Raw genomic sequence first — 9,981 nt, 5'->3', positions numbered from 1 at the left:
CCAACAAAGGGTTAGAGTTCAGCATGAGATTTGGGTGGGGACACACAGCCACACCATATCAGGCTTCCCATTCTTCTCCTGCACATGCTTCGCAAATGGTTCTGTCATTGGTTTTTGTTTTTGTTGATACATAATATGTGTACATATTTTCAGAGTGCATGTGATATCTTGATTCATCCCTATATTGATGAAATCTGTGTACTTGGGATGTCTTTCACTTTAAATATTTTCTTTTCCTTATGCTGATAATGTTCAAGTTATTCTCTCCTAGCTGTTTTGAAATACACAGTAGATGACCCACTGTCATCCCCCTGCTGATTTATCAATAGTAGGTCTTGTGCTCCCATTAGGCTGTGTGTTTGTGCCCGTTATGAGCCTCTGCCTATCCTGCTTATGAGTGGACTCTACTGGGCCCTGTTGACCACCTACTCTTGGCCTCCATGAGATCTGCTCTCAGCTCATGCTTATGAGTGAGAACATGCTCCGTTTCTTTGCTTGGCTCTTTTGCTTAACGTAATGTCCTCCAGCTCCATCCATCCTGTCTCGGATGACAGGGATCTCAGCTGTATGGTGGAGTATTGCTCCTGTGAATGTTCGGGCCACATTCCCTTCATCCCCTGTTGACGGGCACTCAGGTGATTCCAGATCTTGGCTGCTGTGGATGGTGCTGCATTGAAGCTGAGAGCAGTCACTGGCTTTATACTCGGGGGACGTGAGCCACTTTGATGTTCTCAAGCAGCCATTCCCCAAAGTCCTCCGTGGAATGCCGCTTTCCTTTGTGCCCATGGTTTCCACTAGGATGAAGAGCTGGGAAGGGGCTTCGAGTGAACCCTTGGGTTTCTGTCTTTAATTGGTACCCAGCTGCACTGACCAAGTGGGGGTCCCAGTGACCCTGGACACTACCTCACATAAGGTCCAAAGATGCAGTTAGGTTCTTTTTTTAACTTAAAAAAAAAAAAAAAAAAAAAAAAAACCTTTTGACCTGGTTAAGCTATAGCATTATCAGTTAGTGTTTTTCTTATTGGAAAGGTGTATATTTTATTTTCTAAGAAGGAAAGAAATCCTGTTAAATACTCTAACTACAGATTAAATCATGTCAAGGAAAGAGGTACTATTTTGGGGGAAAATTATCCCTTCATGTCAATGATCAAGGAGAGGACTTAGATTGTTTAATTGAGTTAATTATGAAATCTTAAGTGGTTTTGAGAAGATGAGCTGTGGATGCTGCAAGACATGAGACTGATGGTGATTTAATGTGAGTCAGCCCTGTCAGAATGTGGCTAATATTTAAAGCTTGCTCCAGTATTGCTTGATAGATTGTAAGTTAATGTAAAGATCTGTTTGATGCTTTTATTTTACAAACTATTATGGAGAAAAAGTTTGACAGCCAAGGAACCGCCTTCAACCAATTTCTTCCTACTTTCTGTCACTAGAAAAATTTGTCCTGTTAATTCCAGAATTTACTTTTGGAAAGTTCCTGTAAGGAGAGCAGAGGTATTGGTGATTGAATAGTGACTTGAATTTAGGTGAAGATCGTTAAATATTTCATAGTCATGTTTGTCTTGGTGGTTTTAGCAATTTTATATTAAATTTAGAACTGCGAGTGAAACCAAATGTGTTCTTTTGCTTTTGTGATACTCCTTTGTATGACTATACTGGTAAAGAATGATAAAATGTGTATCGGGTATTTTTTCTGTGTAGATATTAGGATTTTGAGGGGAAAAAATTAATCATTCTTCTAATAGACATTGTGCTGTGTGTTGGGTCCTTTGTATATTAGTTGAATCACTATAATGAGGACAACTTGAAAGTTTGTTTCTATACAAGATCTTTTATATGCTGACTTGTGTTACGCAAAATCCTTCATCCTCTAAGAAGACTAAGCAATGGGTTGGAGGAGAGGTTTAATCACCCATTAGGTTTATTCTAAATTCCCAGAATTGAAAGCAAGTACGAATTATGTTTTTGAAGTGTGGTGTGTGTGTGTGGTGGACTCCTTTTTAGGTCATGGGAGGGAGGTAAAGCAAAGATCAGATTTGCTGATAAACATTTGTGCATATGCTAGTGGAGAAGTCAGATGACTTGACTGCACCTGCGTACTCTGATTTTGGTTTTGTTAGTGTCTGTAGCTACAAGCCACAGCCGCCTCTGGGACTCACCCTGAGGGGCTGTGATGAGGGTTATTACAGAGTTGTGTGTCTTAGCGAATGGCACAAACGGTCTTGTGGGCCTACTTTGGCTTTGTTTGAACCTGTAGATTGTTAAACTAAGTTTAACATTTTGAGGATTATAAATTGCGATTCTTGTCTAAGAAGAGGTTTCTGTTGTCTCTGAAGACAGGAGCCATAATACAGATGGTCCCTGGCTCACAATGGTTACATTTGTGATTTTTTTTTTCAACCTTGTGATGGTGTGAACTAGTCACACTCAGTGCATTGTTCGGCCCGAGATGGGCTGCCTCTGGATGAACCCATTGTAAGTTGAAACTATTATGTCAAATGCACTTTCTATTTAGGATATTTTCAGCTTACGCTGGGTTTATTGGAACAGTTTCATCCCACGGTAAGTCAGGGAGCATATATGCTCATAAAAGTAGAGAGAATCTCACAGATACCATGAGATATAATGTCTCTGATGTTATAGAGATACGATGAAAACAATCAAGTGGGACTTGGAAGCCTTGGAGGGACTCACATGGGCGGCTCCTGGAATGCAAACGTGAGCGCCACTGGCTTCTGGATGTGACATCTGTGCCTTCTGCTTAGCCCAGTGGGTTATTGGCTGCTCCTGAGGGCAGAGAGGTCCAGCGTTCCTGTGTTTAGGTGTTTGAGCTGCCTTAAGAGGCTAGGTCAATTCTCACTGGTGTCTTCAGGGCTTTAGGGCTTCTGAACAAGCAGGAGGAAGGACGACTTTGTAGAGCTTTGGAAATCTCAACGGACTTCAGGGCCATCCCCCTTGGCAGGAGAGAGCTCCACTGGAGGTGAGCAGGGTGCCGTGCATGCCTGTGCTGGGCCCAGACGTGTACAGACGTTGTGAGGGCCACAGGACGCAGATCGGTCTTGGTTCACAACTGGTGTCAATGGCCACGCAGCATTTCTGCCAGGTACATGACTGCGGGGACTTGCGTTTTGGGGTGTGCGTCCTGGTTGCCTAGTTGCTTGGAAAACCCCTATTCAGACCCCAGCCTGAGTCACCGTGACAGGCCTCCCGCTTCACACGCCACACGGAAGACGTGGCGTCGGTCACTGACGCCCACCAGCTGTCAGATGTGCGTATGTATCTTCCCTGGTCTCGTGATGTGTCTTGTTTTGAGGTTATAGTAAACGTTGTTTAAGAGGGGTTTTGGATTTTTTATGTTGTTTGCAAGGAGGCAGCAGGGAGTGCTTGAGCAGTGAGATCCCCTTCCCAACCAATGCAATTTCAGATCACAGCAGGTAATTAGGGCAGCGGAGCTGTGGGATCACCTACCCAACCAATGAGAATTCAGATCATAGCAGGTAATTACGGCAGCCGTGTGGGTGGCAGAACCCTGAACTGTGGCTGTTTCTGGTGTCTTGCCCCGGACAGAGTGTGCTGGGGCCTCCGTGGTCCTCTGTGGGGTGGGTGGAGCACATGAGCTGGGTGCTGCTGGGCTGTGACTGGCTCCCCAGTCCGGGGTTTATGCAAGACTCGTTCTTAAGACAACTTGGAACCCAGAAAGCAACATGAGGAGAACGGGTTTGTGCGTTTCTGGATCCTTGGTGCTTCCCAGTCTCAGACGCTGTGCAGGCTCTGAGGGGGTCTCGCCGGGAAAACTTGAACAGTTGGCCCCCGGGGTGGAGTGGGGCTGCAGCGGGTCTTGCAGAAACTGGAAGTGGGGGTGAGTGTGGCAAGCAGGACCTTTCAAATGGGCCCAGCAGGCTGCATCTGTGGAAATGGTGCCACCTAAAGCAGGGCTGTGGCCAGCAGGACCTGAAAGGCTACAGCGGGCTCTGTTTCTGCTGTCTTGAGAGAGTCTCTGCACGGTTTTCCTTGGTCTTTGTCTATTTGGAGGACGCTTCCCCCTTTCTTGGGCTTACCTAGCCTTCTGAGCTGCCTTGTTGAGTATGACAAAGCCCTGAGAAGGCATTTTTATCGCATAATTATGTTATCCTGGTGGCTGGATAAATGACCTGCAAATGTGGGTGACTCAGTAGCTCTGAGGGTGCTCAATATCCAAGACAGGAGGGAAGAAAATGTTCAGGCAGGTGTCAGAGAATCTGTTCTCTGCTTCACACTGGGGCCCTGGTTTGCTGACAGTCTTTGCACTCGATCCAAAATGGGGATAATGAAGTCTCACGGATTCGGCTTCAGCTGAGAGCTGCCTCCAGCACAGTCTTGTGTGAGTAAGAGTTTATAGGTTTGGTGCAAAGGGCGGGCGTCAGTTGATCTTATTTGTGGTGGTGCTTATGGTGGCTTTTCCGTAAGGAATTTAGAGTTTATTAGCTTTGGCAAGGGAATCCTGAGTGATAAAGTGGAAGAATGCTTCAGGAAATTCTGGAACCTGCAGTGAGTTTGGAATCTGTATGAAATTGAGATTTAGATTCTCACGATTTCCTAATGCTACCCCGAAACCCAGTAGTTGAGACAGTCGTAGAGCTTCAGTTGTGCTGCCCCGGTTCCCCATTTTAAAAGGAACACGTTGCTTTCATCTAGAATGTTCTGAGCTCTGAGTGCTGCTAGCGGAGTTTCCAGCTCTCTGCATCAGAGGGGAAGCCAGGACTGCGCTCACGGTGTCGCGGCAGCTGGGAGCTGAACCTGGACCTCAGGCACGTGTGATGCTGACCATTTTCTGTAAACTCCAAGGGTGCAGTGATCCTCTTGGCACTGTACAGTCTTCTGAAGCTTTTGATGTGTCTGTACTTTATAGATTTTTCAGAAGTAGGAGGTCTTTTCCCACACCCTTGGGCTGAGTTTTGTCAGAGGCTGGTGTGTGGGAAGCACCACACCCACATTCTGACAGCGAAGACTCTGGTGTCCAAACGAGGTCAGAGTGGAAATTTGTTTTTCCTTCCCTCCAGTCTGGTCCAGCTGCTCCCTGCTTGGCCAGAAGAAAATCATGCTTATCCAAGTCATAGGCAAACCCCCGAAGTCAAACATTTGTCTTTTTTCTTTAATATACCCATTTAGTTTTTATGGGACGATAGATGGAGAAGTGTTTTTTAGGGGAAAATTAATTTCTTTAATTACAGAGAACTTTTTGGACAAAAACTGTAATCAAGAAGCTATTGTGTAATAAGATCTAGTTAAATACTACAGTTGAAAGCTCTTTATATTTGATCTTAAACTTGGGCCTGGTATGCATGTCCGCACGCTCGTGCTCATGACGCCAGGCTCAGCTGTGAACTACAGGCACGGTACAGACTTTCTGGTTGCTTTTTTGAAAGCCTTACTGCTTGGCCTCTCGGACTCAAATGTTGAGTTAGGTTGATTCTGTTCAGAATGTTCATCCCTCCATCTAGGGTCCAGTCATCTTTCAGGAAGGAACCGTCTTCCTCATCTTTGTCCCCTACAGTATTGTATATTTAATAGTTAAATATTTATAGGTTACATGGGTGACTGATCTGTTCATTAGGAGAAAAACAATGCCAACTTTTACATCATTATAATGGACTTGTTAAATGACTGTTAGTATAATGAAGTTTCCATGGCAAAAGAGGCTTTGCAGATGTGACTGTAACGGACAGTGGGATGGGGGAGGACCCTGGGTTGTCCAGGTGGGGTCTAGCGTCCTCATATGTGCATTGATGGGAGGGAGTACGAGAGTCTGCCTCAGAGGAGGAGACCTGAGGATGAGATAGAGGCCAGAGGGCTGTGAGGCTGAGGGCGGGGGTGGGGTAGGGGCCAGAGGGGCATGGGCCAAGGGTGGGGCAGGGGCTGGAGGGGTGCAGGGCTGAGGGCGGGGCAGTGGTCAGAGGGGTGTGGGGCTGTGAACCAAGCTGCATGGTGGCCTCTATGAATTGGGAGACTCCAGGCAGGAGCACAACCTACTGACCCCTTGACTTCAGCCCTGGGACTCCTGACTTCCAGGGCTGAGAGGAGGTTTGCGTTTGAGGTAATTTGTTGCAGCAGCAATAGGAAGTTAATGCTGTGTATCTGTTCCTCACCTCCAAAGCTTTGAAAAGTAACCCTGTTGTATCAGCCTTTTGTGTGCCCTAAATTCTAATGAGATGGTTTGTAGGAAATAATGGACACAAACGATGGCAGAACACAAAGTTGGACAGAAGCAGTGTCTTCTGTGGTTCTGTAGTTTGGGTCTGTGAAGTTAGATTTCGGTCAGAGAGTGTGTGGTCTTGTTCAGTGTGTACCTGGAGTACTTGTTCAGAGCTCCTGGGGGAGTGGTCTTTAACACTGTTAGCATTAAAACTTCAAGCACATCAGGGCCAGAGTTCCTGAGTCAGTGTTAGGCGACCTTTGAATAAGAGTTGGCATGTAGAATCTGCCCACTTTACTAGCATGAAGCAGCAAATTTTTTTTTTTTTTTTTTTTGAGATCGAGTCTCCTTCTGTCACCCAGACTGGAGTACAGTGGCTCGGCCTCGGCTCACTGCAACCTCCGCCGCCTGTACTCAAGTGATTCTCCTGCTTCAACCTCCAAATTGCATGATTTTTTTTTCTGTTTTATATACTTAGTATATGACAACTCTGCAAACTTTATCAATACAAATGACATGCCAGAACTTATGAGAATCCAGCATTTTCCCATGCAAATTAGTAGTGATGTGGAATTCCTGGGTTGGTTTGGTTTTATAAGATGTAGGGGCGGATTCTTTGCCTAATTTCTGTGGAGCTAACAATTGTTAATCACCCAACACTCTTACCTCCCCCAACAGCTCAGGTGAGGGGGTTACCCCCGCTGTCATGATGAGAGGCAGGAGACTGAGGCTTAGGTGAGCAGGTGACACATTACTGTCCAGCCCCACCCACCCCGTATTTTCCTGCCATGGCTCAGCTATCTTCCTACGAGAAAGGACAGACACCCTGGTGCTGGGTAGAATTCCTTGTGAACCCCTTTGCATCCTCCAGGGAGTTCTTGCTTTATGGTGGTGGCTCATGTGGAGGCCTCTGGCCCACTGAGAAAGTGACTCATGTTGTAATATTACTGTCTCTCTGTCCGGCTGCTGTCGATTGGGTGATTTGTAAAGAGACATTTATTGCTCAGAGCTCTGGAGGCTGAAAAGTCCAAGGTCAAGGCAGTCCAAAGTCAAGGCACCTGCACATCTGGTGTTCCAGGGCCTGTGGCATACAGACGGCAGCATCTCACCGGGTCTTGCATGGCAGCAGGCGTCTCATCGGGACTCATATGGTGGAGGAGCAGGAGGGCTCCTGCATCTCCCAACAAGGACACCAACCCCAGTCCTGAGAGCAGGACCTCCCAAAGGTCCCACCTCTTAATGTATCCCATCGGAGATGGTTTCAGCATGAGGTTTTGGGGACATTCAGGCCAAAGCCATTGCTCTGCCACGGTGTTAGGGCTGCATGGCATCATTACTGCAGCAGAGCCACAGCCTTCTCATGTGCATTTGCTGCAGGAGGAAGACGCAGGTGCCTGTGCATGTTGGGGTTCAGTGCAAGAAGTTGAGACCCTCTGGGAATCTTAGCAGGAGGAACTTAAGGCTTTGAGAACTGACACCTTAGGACTGTACTTTTCTTCAGACTGTAAAAACCTTGGTGTGTGATAATACTGAACATTTCCTGAGCCCTGTGATCCTGTAAAACAGTGGTGGTTAAGACATTCCCCCTCCCCACAACTAGGCCCCCACTTTTACTGCAAGAAGCCCCTTCCCATGTGGCTTAGGCTGACTGGCGGATGACCATTTACCGAGGAGAAGGCCAGACACAGGCCTTCAAACCCCCCATCTCTGCCTTATAAGTGATTAGCTAAACTGTCTGTTCCCACTGATCAATCACCTCCCACCTTGAAATGGTTCTTCGTGGTGCAGTTGCGCCTAGGGGTGTGGACTTGTCTTTGACTGTTGCCTTCCACAGAGGACGGTTAGGGTGGGCAGGAAAGAATTCTCTGCTACACGTCTGCATTCCAGGCTGTTTCCAGAAGTGGGAATTCTTGTGCCCTGGAGTCTGGGAATGGATTTCTAGTGTCCCAGCTTCAGGTGGAGTTGAAATTGAGTGAGACAACCCGCCACACCCATCTGGAGCCAGGAACTAGAGCCATTTTTAAAGTGGCAGTTTCTCCATAAGATTACCCAAAAAATGCGCTCAGCACGTTTCTTTCTTTCTCATATGCATTTGGCCATCTAAAATGGGAATGGTGGTTTTTTGAAGCATGGATGTAGTTTTAAATTTTGAGTATTGTAAACCTTAATGTAGCTTCTTAAAATGTTTGCCTGATTATTTGGAGATTTACTAAACCTTTGGAGTGGTAATCATGAATTGATCTATATGACTTTGCTTTCTATGATGCAATGAAAGTACTCTAATGAAAACCTCTGCAGTTGGGTCAGCAGGCGATTGGCCAAAACAAATTCTGCTTTTTGGGTTTCTTTAACCAAACAAGGGAGTAGAGTGTAGGCCGAAGTGGCAAATTCATTTCAGAGCACGCCAGAGCCCTCAGTGATTGAGCAGCCTTCTCAGGTGAACGTGTAATGTGCCGTGAGTCTTGGCAAGCCTGGCTACTGATGTGTGCACGTGACATCACAGAGCCACACCTAGGAAGATGTGGTTTCTGTAACAAGCTTTGGAAAACCAAAGTTCAACTTAATTATCCAACTTTGTTATAGAAAAAGCTTAGATCAGATGGCCAAAGACCTGATTGTTTCATGGTTGAGACATGGTTATAAAATTGCCCTTACTTGGTGCCAATCGGTGTTGGTCTACAGTGATACTCCTCCAACCTCACTGAATAGTTTGGAGACTGATATGAGACTGTGAAAATCTCCTTAAGGTGAAAAGGGCTCTGGGGCACCCAGGAATATCCGCACACCTGTGGCCATTCCCCTATAAGGTGGAAAGGACGGCTGGGTCACGCGGGAGCATCCGCACACCCATGGCCGTCCTCTTTAAGGTGGAAAGGGCTGCTGGGGTGCCCCGCAATATCTGCTCACCCGCGGCCATTTTTCCTGTCCCCCTTTCTGCTCAATCACCTCTGTGTTCCCGCATTCAGGCTTTGGGACAGCTCATCCCCTGGGCTGGTGAGGAAGGAGTGGGAGGTTGTTCTGAGGCTCTGTCACTGTCTGCCCTGTCATGAGCTGGGGAATGCAGTGGCAGTGACCCTGGAGGAGTCTGGTCAGTGAGGGCTCCGGCAGGAAATGCTGAGGCTTGAGGTGGCTCTGCCAGTTGTAACCAAATGTCTTCCCTCTTATTTCCATGATTCCTTCTAGTTCTGCACCTTGCACTGCAGAGTCTCTGTGTGTGTATAAATATACATGAGTTACGATACAGGTGTCTCTTTCCCCTCTGTCTGGGGCTGGGCCCAGGGAGTGAAGTGCAAGACCCCCTTACTGCTGGATGCCCACCAGCACGAGGCACTGCCTACCCTGCTAACGAATGCCTACAGCGAGTCCTGGAAGCCTCCTTCTGAGCACCTGGCCTGTTGAGGGTGTATACGGGAGACAACTGAGCTCCCTTTGCCCCACCCTGAGCAGAGACTGGGGAGGCGGCGGCAGCACTGCCCCCATGGTGCATCCTTGGTGCATGGAGGAAAGTGTGTTCATGCTTAAAACACAGCCCATCCTCTCAAAAGCAGGGTGACAACCACATTTACTTCTGGAATCTTAAAAAAGGGCCCGTCTCTTTGAGAGAAGAACGTGGTATGTATGTGTGTACCTCCATTGTTTTCTTTGAGACAGTTTCCCTCTGTCACCCAGGCTGGAGTGCGGTGGTGCGATCTCACTGCAAGCTCCGCCTCCCGGGTTCATGCCATTCTCCAACCTCAGCCTCCCAAGTAGCTGGGACTACAGGCACCCGCCACCACCCCTGGCTAATTGTTTGTATTTTTAGTAGAGAC

The 9,981-nt window shown here is 47.2% G+C and overlaps 1 long non-coding RNA gene across 1 annotated transcript in view; it reads left to right on the top strand.

Annotated features, from left to right (window-relative positions):
- The first annotated feature begins 2,500 nt into the window (after positions 1-2,500).
- The window catches only part of LOC106998043 (uncharacterized), a 73,824-nt gene continuing 66,343 nt past the window's right edge, over positions 2,501-9,981 (top strand). The window contains exon 1 of the long non-coding RNA XR_013405065.1: positions 2,501-2,562. This is a non-coding gene — a long non-coding RNA (uncharacterized LOC106998043). The remainder of the gene's footprint in view (positions 2,563-9,981) is intronic.

Source organism: Macaca mulatta, chromosome 15 (assembly GCF_049350105.2).
Source record: "Macaca mulatta isolate MMU2019108-1 chromosome 15, T2T-MMU8v2.0, whole genome shotgun sequence".
Lineage (NCBI taxonomy): Eukaryota > Metazoa > Chordata > Mammalia > Primates > Cercopithecidae > Macaca > Macaca mulatta.
This window is presented reverse-complemented; position numbering and strand designations above follow the sequence as displayed.